A 21,554-nucleotide genomic window follows, 5' to 3' on the forward strand; every position below is an offset into this window, starting at 1 on the left:
ACGCGGGTCCGGGGAGAACATGCAAACTCCACACAGGGAGGCCGGACCGGGACGCGAACCGGCGACCTCTGCACTGTGAAGCCGGTGTGCTAACCACTCGGCTACCGGGCCGCCCATATATATATTTTTTTTTTCACACTATAATTCCCTTCACCATATAAGGTGCACCTTCAATGAATGGCCCATTTTAAATGTTTTCACATGTACGGTAGGGTGCACCGCATTATGCAGTTGCACTGTGCATTCACTCAATGGACCTACGATAAAGGGAATGCAGTACAACACAATACAGCTTCATTTATATTGAGTTTATTCAACGACTGCAGCTATAACCAATCTAGTTGCAGAATCTTTAAAAAATAATGTCCAAGTTATCAGAATGTTGATCTACATATAAGGTACATTGAGTTATAACATGCGCTGCACGCTTTTGAGAAAAATGAATGCTTTTAGGTGCGCCTTACAGTGTGAAAATACAGTAATACTGTACAAAACTGGATTTTTTTTTTCCCCCTGTCAGATGTCTTTTTCCCACATGCTTTCCAAATATTTCCCAGTGCAAAAGGAATTAAAAGTCCCGTGAGAGCCATTCTAAAATGTGAATATGTTGTGTGGCCTAATGAAAGTGTAAATGCTACATATGAAGCGACTTCTTTCCAGGAAGGGCCTGTCCATTTGAAACCAAACAGAAAACCGCTGTAATATAAGTGTGCATTTATCAAAGCTGTAAAGTATGTAAACATGTTAGATACTCTTGTGGTGTTTAAGAATATATCAGATTCATTTATCACAAAAAAAACATGAATCAATCAGATTCAAAATAAAAACGTGACAATGAAGATGAATGAATGAAGTGTCCGCATCCTTCTTTCACTGATTTCCCATTCGCCCGTGACTAGACAAAATCATTTGGCAACAATGCAAACTCACATGTGAAGGTTGAAAGGCTTTTCAGTCTTACAAATAGGTCTTCATTCTTTTTCATTCACAGTGTGTGACGCTTGACGAAAGAAAGAAAGGGAGGGCGGTGTTATTCGCAGCTCACGTGTGATTGCCAGCCGCTGGATGGTGCAGGGTTATTTCAGCGCTAAGTGAACATACAGAATTGCAGGCTTGAATGAGGAGTTGTTGGCACATTTTTGCATATTTTAGCAATGTGTGAGTGACTTTGGCATGAGTCATTCAATTCAACTACACTTTAGTTCTTAGCCACATTTGCAAAACAACAAGAGAATGATTTGTTAATAATGTTCTACTTTGGATGTGATGTTAAAGTCCAACCGACGTCAGTTTTTTGTTTCTTAACTCACATCAGAAAAACGTTTTATAGCATCTAAAATACCCAAAACACGCAGTATGATATTTTTATTCAAATGCAAAACACCAATAAAAATGACTTGAAGTGTCCAAAATCTGCAAAAAAAATTGAGCTGCGAATTGGCCATTTTCAGAAAGTCCCGCCCCCAGTTTGTGACGTCACGCCAAGACGTCTTGCATTGCTGGAGAATCAATACAATGGCTTCAGATTCAGAGAATATGCTTTCTTGTTACACATCCAGTTATGAATATGATTCAAATAGTTCTGAAGAGGAAAGCATACATGTTTGCAATCAATTAAAGAATTTATTCCGTGCCATTTTGAGGCAACATTGAGGGGAAATGTCTCACCGAAAAAGAGGCACAAAATAGCGACCTCCTGTGGCCACCTCCGTTTCCACAGGTACTGATAAATTCCTTATATGGAGCTTGGATGCCCTCTTCTGGCGGATTTGGGTGCAACACGAGGTCCCCAGACCAAACAAGTACAGCAAAATACATTGACGTGATGGCAGGCCCGCTACAAAGCGTCTTTTTTTTCGGTCAAGGGTGTTCCTTTAGTGACGTCACGTACGCACTCGTCACCAACTCAAAAACAAGACTTCCTGAATATTCAGTGCGAGTCTTAAAATGTAAAATATAGCTATATGCGGTGGAATCTTATTAAAATACGCTCAGTAGAAGTCATTTGAAGCCATTTTACAAATTATGGACACAACTTGTACGGAGACGTCGGTTGTCCTTTAAGGATTACAGCGCTGTGCCCCACCAGATCTATACATGGTTCTTGCTGCTGATATGCAAGGTGTTCTAACAAATGACATCACTTCACAGTTTACAATTTAGTGTTAAACTTAAAAAAACAGAAAAATATCATCAGAATTGTTTCTAAATTCATTCCCCTTTTTTGAAGATTGTTGCTAAAAACGTATAGACTGTGAACTGTGTCATATTCATCTTTGGGGATTTAGCTTGAAAGTATTTTTCACCATTTTAGTTTTCCTGGTTTCTACAATATAGCCCTGCAATCAATATTAAGATACCAATAGCACTGTGGATCAAGCCAATGTTACCCAAAGCCGCAATATTGGAAACATGAATTGTTTGTAATATAGTGTTGCTATCAAATCGCGGAACATTGAATGTGTTTTAAGTTATGGAATGGACAATCAATTAAAAATTCAAAAGAATGGTGCAAAATTCTAAAATCTAATTTTGGTCATATGATTAATATTATATTTGGGCAATAAGAATTAGTCTGATTAATCCACTTGTTTTCATCCATCTCAGGGAAATGACATTTTATCCTGCATCACCACCTGCTATCAACTGAAATTGACGTCAAACGGCCTTGCGAACATGGGCCGTGACGCACCTCTCATTTGTGCTTGGTCACATTACGTTCACAAAGCGACTCATTTCGGTCTCAGGCTGGTGATGTTTTCTCTCAAAATGGTGTGGCTCATATTCATGAGTTATTCAATCTCATTCTTGAACTGCCGCATATTAAAACTCATCATGTACTTCTCAAGGATTCACCTGCAGATATACGAATTGCGATTACTATCCATGCCTGAGGAGGTGTGTCTCATAAGATTTAAGCATAGCTGGCTTCAGCACCCCCCGCGACCCTAGTGAGGAATAAGCGGTACAAAAAATGGATGGATGGATGATGGATTTGCAGTGTATATTCTATTGCTTGTTCTCTATTTTATTGAGCTGCCAGTGCAAACCGTGGTACACAAATCATTTCTCTATGTTCCCATGATACTGCAGTTCCATTTTGAGTCTTATGTCACCACAATGTTTCTCTTTGCACCAGTTCACTCTCATATGCGGTAGGATCGCAAAAATCTCACAAAAAACAAAAACACACGAATTGCCTGATGCAGTATGTATATGGAATATACATATTTCTTATTTTCACTTAGAATACTCAAAAAATGAAAGTTAATGTGAAAGTCTTGATTTCATCAAAAGTTGTAAAATAGGTTGATTGAAGCACTGTTGAATGAGATGGCCCTGCCTCACCTACCGTAACAGTAGTCCATTAAGTTTCATCATGGGTCTCGACTAAGGCCGGAAAAATGGCACGATAGAAGCTTCATCCGCCTATTTGCAGTTGGGATGGAAAGCAGCATCTTATGAAAGGCTTTCGGTCTGTGTTTTGACCTACATTCGGTGTGACATTCATTTCGCTGATGGAAAAATGATGGCTGAAATGAGCGGTCATGAGGCACGTGTACCAGTGAGGCTCAGGTGTCTCTGACGAGGACACGTGCGGTGGCTGTACTGTTACTCTGTGTCCTCGTTGTGCTGTGGTAATGTTGACATTCAACTACTGTTAGATATCGCTAGTGTGATGAGCAGATGACTTAATGAATTAAATGGCATGATAAAAGCAATAAAGTTGATGTGCTGACAAGATCAAAGTTGGTCAAGTGTGGCATCCCAATTTTGATTCTGTAACTGTATCATTTGATCCCAAGTAACCCTGTTTCCTGACCCCACTGTTGTGACTTAGACTGGACACGCTTATCTATAATGCTGTCAAGAAAATTAGGTTAATACGCTGTATTGGGACCAGAAGTGAACACTGCCTATTAGATTGTCTTCCTATTTATCACTGTATTGCCCAGCCAATTTTTATAGTGCTTGTCCTCAGTAAGGTTGCATTTGAGTTTGATTTTTTTTTTTAGTTTATTGCAAATGAGGAAAAAAAGTCCTAATTCAAATGAATTTGGAATAAGGCTCCAACAACAAAATGTGGAAAACATGGAATGATTTTTTACTCACAAGCAGTTATAATACCTTATAATACACTGAAAGAATCTCACTGGCACAAGTTTTACTAGAATGCTAGTTATTGGTAGGGAAAGAGTCAACGCGTACATGGGGTCTCCATCAATTTCTCATGGCAGTGAAGGCTAGATGACAGTTGGGGCCAGAAGACTGGATGCAGCAGGCTTGAGCGAGATCATTTGGAAGACTGGGTGGACCTTCATGGTGGGGGGGGGGGGGTAGACAGATCTTGGAAACTAGATTTATGATGACCTCCATCACAAACAGTCCGATGAATCTTGGTCCCAAGTTCCTTTAGGTGCCAGCCAGATGAAGATCTTCGGCCCCATGTGTCGTCAAAGACAAGGCGGCCCTGGTCTCCCTCCAAATCTTATGGGCCTCCGCCGCAAGTGGAGCTGGACATATGGAATTTCAACTAGCTCCTTTTGCGACATTGAACAGTGGTTGCTGATACCCAAAGGCTGTTAAGAACTGCCCCATTACTAACAAGATGTTATGAGAGTACTCTACCAAGATTAGATGGGCCCAAAATGCCGGCTGATAAGGACAAACACACTGGACTGCAGTCTTCACATCCTGGTTCTTCCTTTGTGTTTGTCCATTTGTTTGTGGATTATATCCGGAAGAAAGGTTCACAGCGGCTCCCGGGCTCGACAAAACTGGGGAACGAATTGGGGTCGCCGGTCTTGGACACTGTTCACCAAGATCCCACCGATGCTGAAAACATCATCAATAAGTCAATTCGTGATTTCTGTGGTGGAAGGAAGTTCGGAACGAGCGGTGACCTGAGTGGACATGGAAGAACATTCAACAATGCAAAGTAACAATGAACATTCAACAATGCAATGCAAAGCTGGGACACCAGTTTTGAAGACATTTGAGATGTGTGAGTATGGTCAGGGTGGAGGTCATAACAGTCGCAGCTGGTGGAAGAAGATTTACCACAGGGACAGGCGGAGCACATTTTGACAAAGTCCTCGACATCCTCTCCAATCTCTGGACACCAAAATCTTTGTGAAATTAAGAATCAGAAAAAATCAGAATCAGAAAACATTTATTTGTCCCACAATGGGGAAATTTGCAGTCCACAGCAGCAATTTGAAAGGGGATGGAGTGGGGGGGGGGGGGTAAAGGATAGAAAACAAGATATTCGAAGCCAGGGGTCGGGAACCCGCGGCTCCGGAGCCGCATGTGGCTCTTTCACCCCCCTGCTGCGGCTCCCTGCAGCTTTAGAAAATAAATAATGAGTATTTAATTTAATCGATGAGAAGGTTTCTTCAGCCGTCATCTGTACAAATTTGAAGGTTTCGGACGTTTCGCCTCCTATCCAAGAGGCTTCGTCAGCGAACTAAAGTCTGACTGGTCGTATCGGCCCTATTTATATATCCCTAATGTCCAGACATGGCGGCGCCAGACACAGCTATGATAGGTCCCTACTCTCAGGTAGGGGGGAGCAGAGGACCACTCCCTGTGGCCCCACTGATTGTTCCTACATTCCTGACTAACGACTGGCCTATTTGCCCCACTCCCACCAGTATCACCTCATATTTAATTTAATGTGTATTATTTTAGTTCGTTTGTTTTTAAAATGTAATTCTAAATTTGAAGATTATGGCGATTATAAATAATACAAAATAAAACATATTCAATTTTTTGTCACTCATAATATACGTCACAACAATCGACAGTGGACATATATCCGGTCACAACCGCCAAATTGCGGAAGGCTGATCAGAGCAAAAATCATTTTATGAAGTGGATGATCATACAGCCCTGATGTGCAGAGGCTTTGCGCTGAGGTGCAGGAGCAGAAATCACATTAACCAGGTGATAAATATTGTATTTGCCATTTTGCAAATATTCTTTTTTTTTCAAATAGACATTGAGTATTATATTTGAAAGTAATCTTCAACCCAACGTCTTTTTTTCAGAGTTTAAAATGTTTTTGTTGCGTGCAGAAATGTAATTTCGCTTCTCTGTAACAGTTCATTGATTCATAAATGCAACACACTATAGTCTGTTCATGCATATATAAAGGTAAAAAACGATGATGAAAATATGCATTGCTGTCTTCATCTTAAATGTCAAAAGGATTTTGTGGCTCCCAGTGTTTTCTTTTCTGTGGGAAATGGGTCCAAATGGCTCTTTGAGTCGTAAAGGTTGCCGACCCCTGTTCTAAGCATAGTAAAATAAAAATGTCAACTGTATACTGTAAATGTGCAAAACCATTTCATAAAAAAACTGTGCCAATTACTTGCATAGTTCTTTTTATTTGCGGATGAGATGAAAATTTCCCCAGGGTGGGACTATTAAAGGCTTTCTGATTCTGCTGATCCTTGTATGTGTGCCTCCATTGAAGAACTTCTGGTTAGTGATGAATGGGAACAAAATGTCATCTGGAGGGGCATATATACGGGACTTGGGTTCTTTCGTGCACCTCCTCAATCATCTGCTTGTCTACCCCCTGTAACACTCCCTTGAAGTACTGATCTGGAATTATATCTTTGGGTTTGGGGGTCTCTGCCACTGGGTGGTTCTCTCACACCTACATTGCACGTGAGCCTTCAAGAGAAGAAAGTGCACGGGAGGAGTTTCTGTTCAGACAACACCATACCAATCAGAACAAAACATGACATCAACAATCAAACTTCTATATTGTTTAGATTAATTTATGTAGCCCAACTATGGAACATTATTTAAATTGTGGTCATTGTTGTGGTCCTTGGAGAGGATTTTATTAGGTGGTATTTGCTGTGGAAATTTTAAGAATAACTGAATTAAGCAACATTTAAAGACATTCGTCACCTTGACCAAGATGTTCATTGGCACATTTTACTACTGAGCTCATATTTTGCTGTCTTGGTGGATTCCTCAAATAGCATATGTGTAATTGTCATAATATCAGACATTGCACTTCGTATGCAAGTCAAAATAAACATCAGTGAGTCATGTTACATACTGCATGCCAACATTCCAGCATGTGCAATGAGTCGCTCCGCAGATGTTTCCTCTCTCTGTTGTTGTTGTTCTCAAGTGTGCACCCAAGGGTCTCTCCGTCACAGTTTTATTTGCTGTGAAGAACACTTTAAAAGGAGTGTGGCCCAGACTGAGCACATCCCCGTGAAACGGGTGCACTAATTATAAGATTCGTCTGTGTAAGCTCTCAGTCGTACAGGAGTGGTCCATCGATGAAAAGGTTTCTTCAGCTGTCATCTGTACAAATTTGAAGGTTTCGGACGTTTCGCCTCCTATCCAAGAGGCTTCGTCAGCGAACTAAAGTCTGACTGGTCGTATCGGCCCTATTTATATATCCCTAATGTCCAGCCATGGCGGCGCCGGACACAGCTATGATAGGTCCCTACTCTCAGGTTGGGGGGAGCAGAGGACCACTCCCTGTGGCCCCACTGATTGTTCCTACATTCCTGACTAACGACTGGCCCATTTCAAACAGAAGTCTTTAGGAAGGCTACGCACACTGACCAATACTTACTGTTTGACTCTAACCACCCTTTACAACACAAATTAGGAGTTATCAGAACCCTCCAGCATATGGCTAAGCTATTACCAACTAGCATTGAAGGTAGAGAAAATGAGTCAAAACATATCAGGCGAGCACTCACTAACTGTGGGTACCCTCAGTGGTCATTCAACAAATGTCAGAAAGAAAGAATAGGGAATGAAACCAATAATTTTCAAGATACAAAAAGGAGAGGAGTAGCAGTACCTTACATTGCAGGAGTTTCTGAAAAATTACAGAGTCCTTTGGCAACACAAAATTCCTACTTATTTCAAACCGATAAACACGTTAAGGCAAAAGTTTGTGCATCCAAAAGATAGGCTACCAAATGAAAAACAAAGTAATGTAGTTTATTCCATACATTGTAAGAATGAAAATTGTAAAGAGCAGTACATTGGGGAGACTCAACAAATTCTCAAAAAAAGAATTTATCAACAAAACAGGGATAATACAAGTGGGCCTCAATCGGCAGTACATTTGCACCTAAAAGCTAGCAACCACTCATTTGACGACCATGAGGTTAAAATCTTAGCGAAAGAACATAGATGGTTTGAAAGGGGGGTAAAAGAAGCGATTCTTATAAAACAACAAAATCCTTCATTAAACCGGTCTGGTGGGGTGAGGTTCAATTTGAATCGTTCATACAATAGCCTGCTTAGGATAAACAGTTAGGCAACATTCGTAATGCTGATGAGGTGATACCGGTGGGAGTAGGGGAAATGGGCCAGTCGTTAGTCAGGAATGTAGGAACAATCAGTGGGGCCACAGGGAGTAGTCCTCTGCTCCCCCCAACCTGAGAGTAGGGACCTATCATCGCTGTGTCCGGCGCCGCCATGGCTGGACATTAGGGATATATAAACAGGGCCGATACTTGGATACTCTTGGATAGGAGGCGAAACGTCCGAAACCTTCAAATTTGTACAGATGACGGATTAAGAAACCTTCTCATCGATTAATTATAAGATTGGCCATTTTTTGGACTTTAGGGGAAGTGACAATAAACGCATTGTTCCACAAAAGCAGCTATATAGGGTATTGCATTTGGAAGGGATGCAGTGCATATACACACAAATTCCTCCATCATGCTTGGATACAGCTGCATTTTTATGAGGAAATGTGTTTGGGTACAAATCCCAGTAGGCAACATATTGGACCAGCTATAGTTCTCATCCAGTTCTATACTGCAGACAGATGTGTTTCACTACTGTCAGATATTGTAGAAACATTTATTTAATTCAATCATAATTGCAGAGGACCAATCCTAAAAGCACAACTGGATATAATCATTAAAAATTCGAATACATGTACGTATATATATTTTCTATTCTACCGACATGTCTCCCTATGGGGTCCAAAGTCTATTTCTAAGGGAGATTCTAGAATCTAGAGGTCTCCCTTTGAAATAGAGTGAGATGGGTGGTCCTTGGGGTGTTTTATATATATATATATATATATATATATATATATATATATATATATATATATATATATATATATATATATATATATACCGTGAGACCTCAACTTACGAACTTAATTGGTTCCCAGACAGTGTGTAAGGCGAAAAGTTTATCTAAAAAGAAAATTCCCATAGGAAACCATTAAAATAGGAATAATCCGTTCCCGGGTATCCATAAAGTATACTTTTCAACTAAATAAGCCTTAAAACTACACACAACATACCTTATTCTATGTATAATAAATGTGCTATTGTATTGCAATGAAAGAAATACACTGCATTGTATCATAAAGTCACTTTATTTACATTTGTGATGGTCATTTATGGTTTGATGGAATGGCGTTGGAGGTCGAAGGTCAAAGGGAATTGCATGAGGACTGTAATTAACGAAATAAACTGTGCTGTAAAATAAAGTTTTATTTACCTTTTTGATGGTCGTTGATGGCTAAATTAAGGTGTTTGTAGGTTGAGGTCTCACTGTATATATATATATATATATATATATATATATATATATATATATATATATATATATATATATATATATATATATATATATATATATATATCGGGGCAGTGACCCCCAAACTCGACGAGAGGACCCGAGCTAAAATGGGGGACAGACACCACCCATGAGGGGTGAGACGAGGATTTTATATATATATATATATTCCGCGTATTGCAGGCATTTTAGGGCCCAATCAGTGTTTGGTCCAGGTGTCACTGTTTTAACCACATCTGTGTGTCACATTTTTTACTTCAACTTCAGGGGCGATTTTATTTCTGAGTGGTGTTAATTCAACACCGACATTCTGTTTTTAACACCAACTTTTGGCACGTGCAGTCGGACGAATCAGGCCATGAATCTTGAGTCCACACATACCACAAACAATATGAGCAAGAATGTGTGTGTGTTGTGTGTGTGTCTGTGTGTCCATGTGCATGCACGCGCCAAGGACAAGTCACACTTTTTGTGAGTTTTTCTTCTTCAGAAATATAACGTGCGTGCAGGCGTAAAGCGCATCGAAAGGTCTTGTGACATTTCTAACAAGGATGCATGTAGACCTTTCTCTGTGGGTATTTGTAGCTTTGAGTTTCTTTCAGAGCACTTCGAAGAACGTCTAATAATAAACAGTGTTTGAATACTGGGTCTCAAATAATGAGGACAAATTGTAACAAATATACTATCAATTTGCTTAATTTAGATACTCTCTGTTCTCATGCAAATTTATGTGCGGGCCTATTATGGAAGCTATTTTCTGCTTTAGAACAGATAACATGCGCAAGGACAAAGTGATGTTTCAGGATGGAGACGTTTGTCGACTCAGTAGGAGGTGACAGAATCCATCAAGTGCCCGTCAGAGGAATTCTCAGCAATGTGAACATGTGGGACAATATTGGGCACCTCTCCGAATGACTGTCACACTCAGGGGCACGTTTTTGTCTACACACCTGTCGTGAGTCGGGTGAACTTTATTTGTTAGCAGAAAAATTGTTGTTGAAGTTTTGTCAGTGTGCAAGACAGGCAATTTTATTTATAAGATTTTTAAATGTACTGCCGAGTTAGCTAGGCGAGGTTCAAGCTTATTAATGAAGACTAGTATTGACAAGCACTATAGAAAATGAATGAATGTATCCTTATCATTACAATATTGGTTAAGCGTTTCAATATTAAAAATATCTATTTCATATGTATTTCCTGGAAAATCAATTCAGGGTGTACAGACAGCTGAATAAGCTCCATGATGCTCGCAACCCTTCTCAGGATAAGGGGATTAGAAGATGAATGGATGCGTTTTTCTAGACATACTGCACATTTCAACCACTGATCATCAGGTGTTCACGATCATAGTTACACTGTCGAGGACATCCCAGGATTAGAACCACATGTTTGGGTGGGGTAGGTGCTAAGGGTTTTGGTTATGTTCAAGTATTGTTGTCAACTAACTAAACATAAATCAACACATTTCTTGACCAAAGTTTTTGTCATGATCTGATTGGCGACCAACGGGTGGCGCTGTTGGCCCCGCCTGCACTTGCACAGGTGGTGGTCGTTCCAATCAGTAGCAGTCAAAAGGACTCCCGCCACGACCATTCGTGGTCGGGTCATTGTATGCAATTGTGTATGCATTGTATGCTGTGCTTGTGTTTGTTTCACCTTGGCGGACTTTTACTCTTGGTTTTCTTTTGATACTTTATATTTTTTCTGTTCAGATGATTTTGTTGTTTTAGATTTTGTTCCTGCTGACTTTATTTTAATACAATTTGTCAAACACAACCTCCTGCTCCCTCCTGCCTGCTTTTTGGGATCCACAAACGCCTTTACCACTTTGCAAACCGTGACAGAATGACCCGACCAACCATCGGATCCCGCAGGTACAACGGACCGGTCTCATTTCCACCCTGTGCCTGGCAGTGTAACGTCGACGTTGACCCATGCGTCGTCACGTGATTGTGTGAGATAAGGTCGCACTCACGGCCACGACAAGCCGTGCCGCGTCCACACCCACGCCAGGCCGAGACATCTTTCCAGATGGCCGTCCAGGGTGATACTGGGTGTCTGGCAGTGCACGCCCATGTTCAGCCACGCGTCGTCGTGCATGTTGAATTGAGTCGCATCCAAGACGAGCTGTGCAACGTCCGCGTCCACGTCAGTCCGAGACCCCAATCACCGCTGGATCCCACAGCTGCTAAGGACTGGTCTCGTTATCCCGGTGCCGGGCAGTTCACGCCCACGTTAGCCCACGGTGGGTCGAGTTTGAACTGCATCACTCGACGAGCCGTAACGTCCACGTCAACATCCTGTCGAGACCCGTTCCCATACGGTCGTCCGGGGTGCCACTCTGCGCCTGGCAGTGCACGTCCACGTCAAGCCATGCGTCATCACGTGATTGTTCGAGAAGGGTCACACACACGTCCACGACGATCCGTGCCGCATCTTCGTCCACGTCAGGCTGAGTCCCGTTCCCATCGGACCGCCGCCCATCATATGCTGGAGAGGCAACGGTTGCCATCTCCACCATTGTTTCCTGGCGAGATGGACCTTTTGGGAGACTGTTGCGACTTCTGGAAGGGGGGGGGGGGGTACTGTCATGATCTGGTTGGCGACCAATGGGTGGCTCTGTCAGCCCCGCCTGCACCTGCACAGGTTCTGGTCGTCCCGATCAGTGGCAGCCTGCCACGTTCGGATTGGCGACCAACGGGTAGCGCTGTCAGCCCTGCTTGCAGCCTCGCATGTGCTGGTCGTTCCAATCAGTGGCAGTCAAAAGCACTCCCGGCGCGACCATTCGTGGTCGAGTCATTGTATGCAATTGTGTATGCATTGTATGCTGTGTTTGTGTTCGTTTCACCTTGGCGGACTTTTACTCTTGGTTTTCTTTTGATACTTTGTATTTTTTCTGTTCAGATGATTTTGATGTTTTAGATTTTGTTCCTGCTGACTTTATTTTAATACAATTTGTCAAACACAACCTCCTGCTCCCTCCTACCTGCTTTTTGGGATCCACACCCGCCAACGACAGTTTTTAGTATTCACAAATCATCACACATGAATATCAGTAACATCTTAGGACAATCACAGCATGATGCAGAGGAACTACATTTTTGGTGTACTTTCTCACTGTTTTCACCTTGCTCACATTATGCTAATTAGTGAAAAATACAGCTCCAAGCTAAAATTGTAATTGGGTCTGCTATTTTTAAGTAAAGAGTGATATTTCCATAAATCATTGCTGTTGCATTTAGTTTTTGGGGCACCGAATGGATACACAGGTATGTCGCCATGTACCCCATTCACGTCTACGTGTTGGATTTGGATTGGTATTAGAACGTCTGTGTAAGCTCTCAGTCGTACAGGAGTGGTCCATCGATGAGAAGGTTTCTTCAGCCGTCATCTGTACAAAAGTGAAGGTTTCGGACGTTTCGCCTCCTATCCAAGAGGCTTCGTCAGCGAACTAAAGTCTGACTGGTCGTATCGGCCCCATTTATATATCCCTAATGTCCAGACATGGTGGCGCCGGACACAGCTATGATAGGTCCCTACTCTCAGGTTGGGGGGAGCAAGGGGCCCCTCCCTGTGGCCCCACTGATTGTTCCTACATTCCTGACTAACGACTGGCCTATTACCCCCACTCCCCCCGGTATCACCTCATCAGCATAACGACCCTCATCAGCATTACGAAAGTTGCCTAACCTGTTTTGCCTAAGCAGGCTATTGTATGAACGATCCAAATTGAACCTCACCCCACCAGACCGGTTTAATGAAGGATTTTGTTGTTTTATAAGAATCGCCTCCTTTACCCCCCTTTCAAACCATCTATGTTCTTTCGCTAAGATTTTAACCTCATTGTCGTCAAATGAGTGGTTGCTAGCTTTTAGGTGCAAATGTACTGCCGATTGAGGCCCACTAGTATTATCCCTGCGATGTTGATAAAGTCTTTTTTTGAGAATTTGTTGAGTCTCCCCAATGTACTGCTCTTTACAATTTTCATTCTTACAATGTATGGAATAAACTACATTACTTTGTTTTTCATTTGGTAGCCTATCTTTTGGATGCACTAATTTTTGCCTTAACGTGTTTATCGGTTTGAAATAAGTAGGAATTTTATGTTGCCAAAGGACTCTTTGTAATTTTTCAGAAACTCCTGCAATGTACGGTACTGCTACTCCTCTCCTTTTTGAATCTTGAGAATTATTGGTTTCGTTCGCTATTCTTTCTTTCTGACATTTGTTGAATGACCACTGAGGGTACCCACAGTTAGTGAGTGCTCTCCTGATATGTATTGACTCCTTTTCTCTACCTTCAGTGCTAGTTGGTATTAGTTTAGCTCTATGCTGGAGGGTTCTGATAACTCCTAGTTTATGTTGTAAAGGGTGGTTAGAGTCAAAAAGTAAGTATTGGTCAGTGTGCGTAGCCTTCCTAAAGACTTCTGTTTTTAGCGCTCTGTCCTCTTTTATAATTACTTTACAATCCAAGAAGGCTAGTTGGTTCTCTTGAATGTCCTCACGAGTAAATTTAATGTTGAAGTCTACAGAGTTGAGGTGATCTGTGAAGGATTGAATTTCTTGTTTCTTAATTATGACAAAAGTATCGTCCACATATCTAAACCAGTGTCTAGGTTTTGTCCCCGGGAAGGATGCGAGGGCCTGTTTCTCCATCTCTTCCATGTAAAGATTAGCCACTATGGGTGAAACTGGTGAGCCCATAGCACAACCATGAATTTGTTTATAAATGTTTTCCCGAAATTGAAAATACGTAGTGTTAAGGCAGATTTCTAATAATTGGCAGATGTGATCCGGTTTAAGTTTGGTTCTTTCATGCAGAGAAACATCCGCCAGCAGCCTCGTCCTCACCACTGAGACTGCTGCTGGGGTTGGGACAGATGTAAAGAGAGAAGTCACATCGTATGATGCCAAAGTTTCCTCAGGTTCCAATATGAGGTCTTTGATCCTCTCTACAAACCCTGTGGTGTTCTCTACGTGATATTGTGTGTTACCAACCAACGGAGCTAAAATAGTTTTTAAATATTTGGCTACATTGTATGTAGAGGAGTCAATGCTACAAACAATGGGTCTGAGGGGGAACCCTTCTTTATGTATTTTTGGCAGGCCATAGATACATGGCGTGGCCTCTCCCGGGTATAATCTCCCGGGGTGAGGTTCAATTTGGATCGTTCATACAATAGCCTGCTTAGGCAAAACAGGTTAGGCAACTTTCGTAATGCTGATGAGGGTCGTTATGCTGATGAGGTGATACCGGGGGGAGTGGGGGTAATAGGCCAGTCGTTAGTCAGGAATGTAGGAACAATCAGTGGGGCCACAGGGAGGGGCCCCTTGCTCCCCCCAACCTGAGAGTAGGGACCTATCATAGCTGTGTCCGGCGCCACCATGTCTGGACATTAGGGATATATAAATGGGGCCGATACGACCAGTCAGACTTTAGTTCGCTGACGAAGCCTCTTGGATAGGAGGCGAAACGTCCGAAACCTTCACTTTTGTACAGATGACGGCTGAAGAAACCTTCTCATCGATTGGTATTAGAAATTAGAAATCGAATTGATTGAAATGTGTGTGTCCGTGTGTCTTATATAACTGTCAGATTTAGGAGAACACACAGACACTGAACAGCACATTGTGTTTTTCCATAGGACAGTTATGACAGGTTGCTTAATCTTGCACATCCTAATCTCCTACAATATATAGCATCACTTCTGTCCGTTCTGATTCTTGGGGTCGTACTGAATGTGTTTGAGTCAAGAGAAAGAAACCGTTTCAATCTTATTAATTCCTTAATATTCAACATTTAGCCAGTGTTACAGTACAATAACTGCAAGAGTGACGTCTTCTTTTCCTTTTGGCTTTTCCCTTCAGGGGTCACCACAGCGAATCCTAAGACTTTAATTGTCACACTTCAGTTTAAAAATTCAAATCCTTCCAGATGAGTTACAACGCCTGCAAAAAAAGCATAGATTTCTCACGGATGGACAGTGAATGCCTTGAAATACCTTAAAAGCGCATTATAAAGTGGATTGGATTAGAATTTATTAGTCTCGCAGTGGATACATTTACATTTCACAGCAGCAAAGTGATGAAAGTAAGAGTAATGGAAGAGGCAAGAAAAAAATACAGGACAGTCTGTAAAGGCAGCCACTCTCACGGCGCCATCTTGAAGTAAAAAATAATCATAATAATGTAGCAACACAAAAGACAGTCATTTAATTTAAAGCAATTTCTGCACCCTCTTTGTTGTATGAAGCAGTTCTAGATAAAAGAGGACAGAATCAAAGCATCCTTTTCACCAGAGGATGACGTGGCGAAATGTGCACGTCTGCTCGAAGCTAAATATTGAAAGCAAACACAAAGCTATAGCATCCATTGATGAAAAGAGACTGTCTGACATCTCCTGTCCACTTCAATTCTAAGCCGCGACCGTTCCACATACGCATCGGCGCTCTGCCCTGACGCTCCTTTCTTCTCATCGCGGACTTCTCAAGTCATGCATCCATCCAGCCACAGACTATCCAACATCACCGACCATTCCGCTGAACGTGAAAATGCTGCCCATTCCAGGCGCAAAACAGCACAATCGCCCCAGAGCTGTCCAGCAACGACAGTCAAGTGGTACCGACATTCCTCCCAAATCAAAATCAGCGCCGGCATATTCGTGCTGCCGAAAAGGTGCAACCGAGGCATGTAAAGTAGTTTCTCAACGTGTTTCTTGAAGACAGACAGCAAATTGCTGAGTGGCATTTTAATCCTTTAAACTTTACACTCTTTATTTTGGCACCCTAATTATTTGCTTCTCGCAAGGTAGCTTATTTTAGTAGTGATAAAATGTTTACAAAAGGAGCTTTCAGTTTTGCACCTTACGGTTTGTTAAAACTCAACTCTTGTACTTTATTCGACCGATGAGTCCCACACAATTGTGAAATGTTTTTGTCTACGCCATCTAATGTGGCTGCAGCGTGGAATCAAATCTTTTACATGAGTAAGAAAATTCAAGGTTACTTGCCATTTCTTGCAAGTATGATTCTACCCAGTTAAGAGAAAGGGGGGCAAAAACATGCATACTTTTGTAATGATTTCCTCAATAGTTCCATGCAACAATAGAACATCCAATTAAGTACCTGATGTTTCCCTTTGAGTGATTCCATTTGAATTTCTCTGTAAAGCTCAAGATAAAGAATAGCAAAGCGCTAATAAATCATGTAATAGACTTTTGTGTAAGCAGTTCAATGTTGTCATTGTCATTTGCTGTTTTATAACAACACATAGTGTTGAATGAAATCGAACAGTGAAGATGTCTCGTACTTTGTTTTGTTGCATTGTACTCTTGTTTTAAGGGGAAAGTTGAAATCTGTTTCTTGGCAACCAATAGTCACAGCTTGGCCTGCTTAAAAAAGCAGTGCAGTGTGAAAAGTTTCATTAAAGTGTAAGGCATTCGTACTGCGGTATTGCTGGAATTTCAAATCTGGTCGGTTTAACGGTGAAATGTGTTATCCTTCATATTTGAAGAAGTCCAAATACTGTACGTCACATGCTTCATTGTGATTTTTTTGTGTGTCCAGAGAAGGTTTGACACTCTGCTTCATAAATTATGTCGTTATGTAACAGAATTCACGTGAACAAACTTAGAGGCTTTCATCAATTTTGGCCAGTTTTGTTTTCTTACGTAATCTGTCTGATATTTATTTCGGAGCACAGCAGACAGTGACACAACCTGTTGCAGCTCACAAACTTTGGTCAAGTGCAACCATATTCATAAAATAGTCTTTGTCAGAGACGGAACTAATGAATCAGAATGACCGTCAATGTGTCTAGAGATACATCCCTTTTAATGACATCAGTCAGTATGGAAGCTGATTTGTCGCAGTTATTGCGTAAAGTCACATTAACCATAAAAAAAGTTTAGGATTAGACTTCACAATGAAATGTGTGGGTGTATATACATGGAACTGATTTGTGCTGTGTAATGAAATAGGAATATTGTCATTGTGTGACTGGCGGTGTGAGTTGCTGTGCAGAAAGCAAGCATAGTCCCGCCCCAAACCCTGAGGGTCAGTTGGCACAGAGAAAAGTTACAAATGTTTCCTTGCGCTCAGCTAAAAGTCCGGGAAGCCAACAAGGAGGAAAGAAACAAAACAGGAAGGGTTTTTCTTCCGATAATCTCACTTTGCCAACATTTACATCAATAAAAAATGTACATGAATGTTAGGAAGTAATTTTATGTGTGTATCGGTAGGAGTCGACTAAGAGTATTTCTGACTGGCTAGCAAGATGACAATTAACACATTCACTGCCATTCACTATTCATTCAGGAATTGAAAATATGACGTAGAGCGCCATTCCCAAATTTGTTTGGGTTTTGTTTTATCAAGCTTGGGTGCCGAGAAAGCCATTGCCATGGCCTCTGGCAATGTTTTTAATTCTCCACAAGAGAGCAGCTTTCCCCTTTTTTGATGTTAGTGCTTTGTTCCAGCTTCAGCTGTTAAAGCGTAATATAAACCAATATGTATGTATTGCATTGTATTTTGGACAGCCGTCCTCATTTCAAGCTCATATAACTCCAGACCCATATAATTTAGGAATTAACTGTTTTTTTTCTAGTGAAAGAAGAGAGTCTAAGGTTTCTTACGCTGCATTGAATGCTTATGTAGTCCTAAAACTCTATTATGTGGGTCCTGTAATTTTAGTGACAATGACAAAAACCCTGGCACTGAAGTGGACAAATTTTTGCACGTATCTGACAGTGAATTAGTTAACAGTCTCCAACCGTTTTCCTTCAAAGGGAGCCTGGTTTTATTCTGAGGATAAAACTGCAGCACATGCAGGGTACATTTCAACAAATCTCAAAACTGAACATGTTGTGACTGTTGTGACTGACGGCCAGATGGACAGGGTCATAACCAGTCAGACGAGCAGATCAGAAAGAGCGGTTTGTCAATCAAGCTACAATACGAGGAAGCAGTGAATAGTAATATTGTTTCCGTGCCTGGGCGGGTTTCTCCGGGTAGGCCACATCCCAAAAAATGCATGGGAGGTTAACCGAACACTAAATTGTCCCTAGGTGTGAGTGTCGGCGCAAGTGGTTGTTTGTCACTGTGTGCCCTGAGATTGGCTGGCAACCAGTTTGGGATGTAAAACAGATTAGATAGGCTGCTGTTTGTACGTGACCGCCTGGAAGATAAGCAGTTCTAAAATCAGACGACTGGACCATAAATCAACCAAAACTACCCATTTTCAAATTTTAATCTGTTCTTCAGTTCTCCCTCTCCAGCAAGTTATTATCAGAGCAGAGCTGTCGTCTGATAGGAGAGCCATGCTTTGCCTGTCAGGCCCCTGCTTATACCTGTGGCTAAGAATATCGTGGAGACTGGTCTCACACACACAAACGCACACACATGCAGGACACCACTTCCTTCCACAGCAGGGAAGCACATGCATTCATGCTTTTGAAACTAGCTGTGTGCAAAGCTTATTTGCAACCACGAGTAATTGAAGTGGATGAAACCGACATAATGGGAGTCCAGGCGAGGACACTGCAGGTGGACAGAAATGTTATGTGTCAAAACGTGGGTGCGAATGATGAAGAATAACCATCTTCTTTACTGCTGTCCTTGTTTTACGATGTATGTCCACAATTAACGAATGATAACTTGAAATGAGTAAAATAACAATAGAGGCTGTCAGTTCTTATGCCAGAATCACTCCATGACCAAACATCCTGTCTCTTCAATGGTCTTTGTGTTAAATTTAATCAAAAAGCGCCACCTCATTTGAAACAAAAGCATGGGTTCATGATCAGGGCGTTGGCGTCAGAGATTGCTGTGATTTAAACACCTTTTGGAGGACTTATTCCGGAGCGCGCAGGGACTCGAGCCAGGACCGGAGTCTTCTGCTTACTTTCCTCTCCTGCACTGGCGGCAACTCGAAATAGACCAGACGAACAGGACTAGTCGGAGCAGATTGCTCTTGGCAACGTCTCCGCCAAAACCCCTATTGTCATCCTGCTAATCAGCAGAGACAGAGAAGGTTGCAATACAGGAGCCAGACGCAGATCAGCCTTAGCCAGGCAAAACAGGCTGTTGCTAAATATAGAAGCAGAGATACAGGTGAACAAGTGTGTATGGCGTTTTTGTTGCCCTTTTTTTACTTCTGTCTCACACAGATTCAAGAAGTTATTGCTTTTAGTATTCATTCAATTTAAAAAATGAAATGTGAATCCTCACAAGATAGTATACATGGAAAAGGAATTTGCCATGGTTTTGCATTGTTTTTATTTTGCTCTAATGGAGGGCATGTGTCTTCAGTGGTGCACCTGTTTCTCGTTCCGCATCAAGCTTTGCCTAGTTTTAAAGGACAACCGACATCACTTTTTTGTTTCCTAACTGACATCAGAAAAACGTTTTATAGCATCTAAAATACCCAAAACACGCAGGCTGATATTTTTAGTCAAAGGCAAAACACCAATAAAAATGACTTTGTATCCAAAATCTGCAAAAGAAAATGAGCTGCGAATTGGGCATTTTCAGAAAGTCCCGCCCCCAGTCCGTGACGTCACGCCAAGACAGTAGATTTTATTATGATTATATTTGTTTATGCTTAGAATGACTCATTGAAGTCTGAAAAGTGAGCTTACCTATGTATGTTCATCAGTGTGAACTGTGGGTCTGCATCTGGCTGGTGAGGAGTTGAATATCAGGTTCCATTCTAGTTACAGCCAGTCTCACGCACTGATGCAAATGTTCTTTTGTCAATCTTGATCTCATCGGAGATTTCAGCAGTCTCATGCAAGAAAAGCTTTTCTCGCAGATATACGTGCTGCCAAAAACCGTGGACATTTTCATTGCGTGTTTTTTGATGTTTGGATCTGTGTCGTTTGGGAGGGCGGCATACAAGTCAATGAGACTGTTGGGCTTGAATCCGTCTTTCAGACCATCACAGTTCTGTAACTCAGGTCCAACTTCTCCATGGTTTTGGTACACTTGGTCAAAAATATCCTCTCCCGTTGTAGTCCCTTTGAGACTTTGGAGGGCTGGCAGCTCCTCGCATATCTCAAAGTTTGCGCTAAGTCCACGAATAAAAATGAGCAGTTGCGCTGTGTCTTGCACGTCCGTGCTCTCATCCAGTGCAAATGAAAAAAAGTCAAATTCTTTCGTCTTCTGCTGCAGCTGGGCATATACATTAATCCCGATTTCTTCATCGCGTCTGGTGATTGTACTCGCCGACAGACTTACGGCATTATATGCATCTGTCTTCTCGGGACACAACTCCTCCGCGACAGCATTCATACATTTCTGAACAAACTCTCCGTCCGTAAAAGGCTTACCGCTGCTTGCTATCAGTTTAGCAACCCGAAAGCTGGCCCGAATGGATGCCTTCTTCAGCTGAGCTTGGCGTACAAATGTATTCTGCTGAGATAGTAGTCCACTTTTCTCTTTGAGAGTTTGGCTGCTTGTATGTGGCCTTGCAAGCTATCGTACTTGTCTTTGTGACGGGATTCATAGTGTCGGCGAAGATTGTATTCTTTGAATACCGCCACCGCCTCTTGACAGATGAGACAAACAGCATTTTCTTTGCATTGAACATAAAAATAATCGTTTGTCCAGTGCAGGTTAAATACCCAGCATTCTGAATCAATTTTTCTCTTACCTAACCTTTTCGCCATTATTCCGTTCACTCTTTGAAAAGTAAGGTTTACAAGAGAAAACAGGTCTGGGACCAAATAGAGCGCCAAACAGTTACATTCTTGCACTGTGAGTGTTGTCAGTAATCCTCTTATAGGGAAACAGACTGAGCCAAAAATACAGTTAGATACGCACGCACACACACTTCTTATCTAAATGCTTGCATGTGAGGCACAAATGATGAAATTAATTGAGATAGGCTGACAAAGGAGAAGAGAGGTAGCCAATGGCAAATCACTCAGTTTTCAAACACCCCTTCCAAACACATTCTCCA

At 41.7% G+C, this 21,554-nt stretch overlaps 1 protein-coding gene and 1 long non-coding RNA gene across 2 annotated transcripts in view; one reads left to right on the forward strand and one right to left on the reverse strand.

The window, feature by feature from the left end:
* Positions 1 to 21,554, forward strand: part of xxylt1 (xyloside xylosyltransferase 1) — a 72,607-nt gene that overhangs the window by 35,093 nt on the left and 15,960 nt on the right. The window lies entirely within an intron of this gene.
* On the reverse strand, positions 191 to 21,403 carry LOC148895783 (uncharacterized). The gene is made up of 3 exons (XR_016115468.1): positions 20,233 to 21,403; positions 5,062 to 5,129; positions 191 to 4,904 (listed from the first exon to the last, which is right to left on the reverse strand). It is a non-coding gene; the product is annotated as an uncharacterized LOC148895783 (long non-coding RNA).

This window comes from Hippocampus bargibanti, linkage group LG07 (assembly GCF_051943395.1).
Source record: "Hippocampus bargibanti isolate YZ-2025 linkage group LG07, ASM5194339v1, whole genome shotgun sequence".
Lineage (NCBI taxonomy): Eukaryota > Metazoa > Chordata > Actinopteri > Syngnathiformes > Syngnathidae > Hippocampus > Hippocampus bargibanti.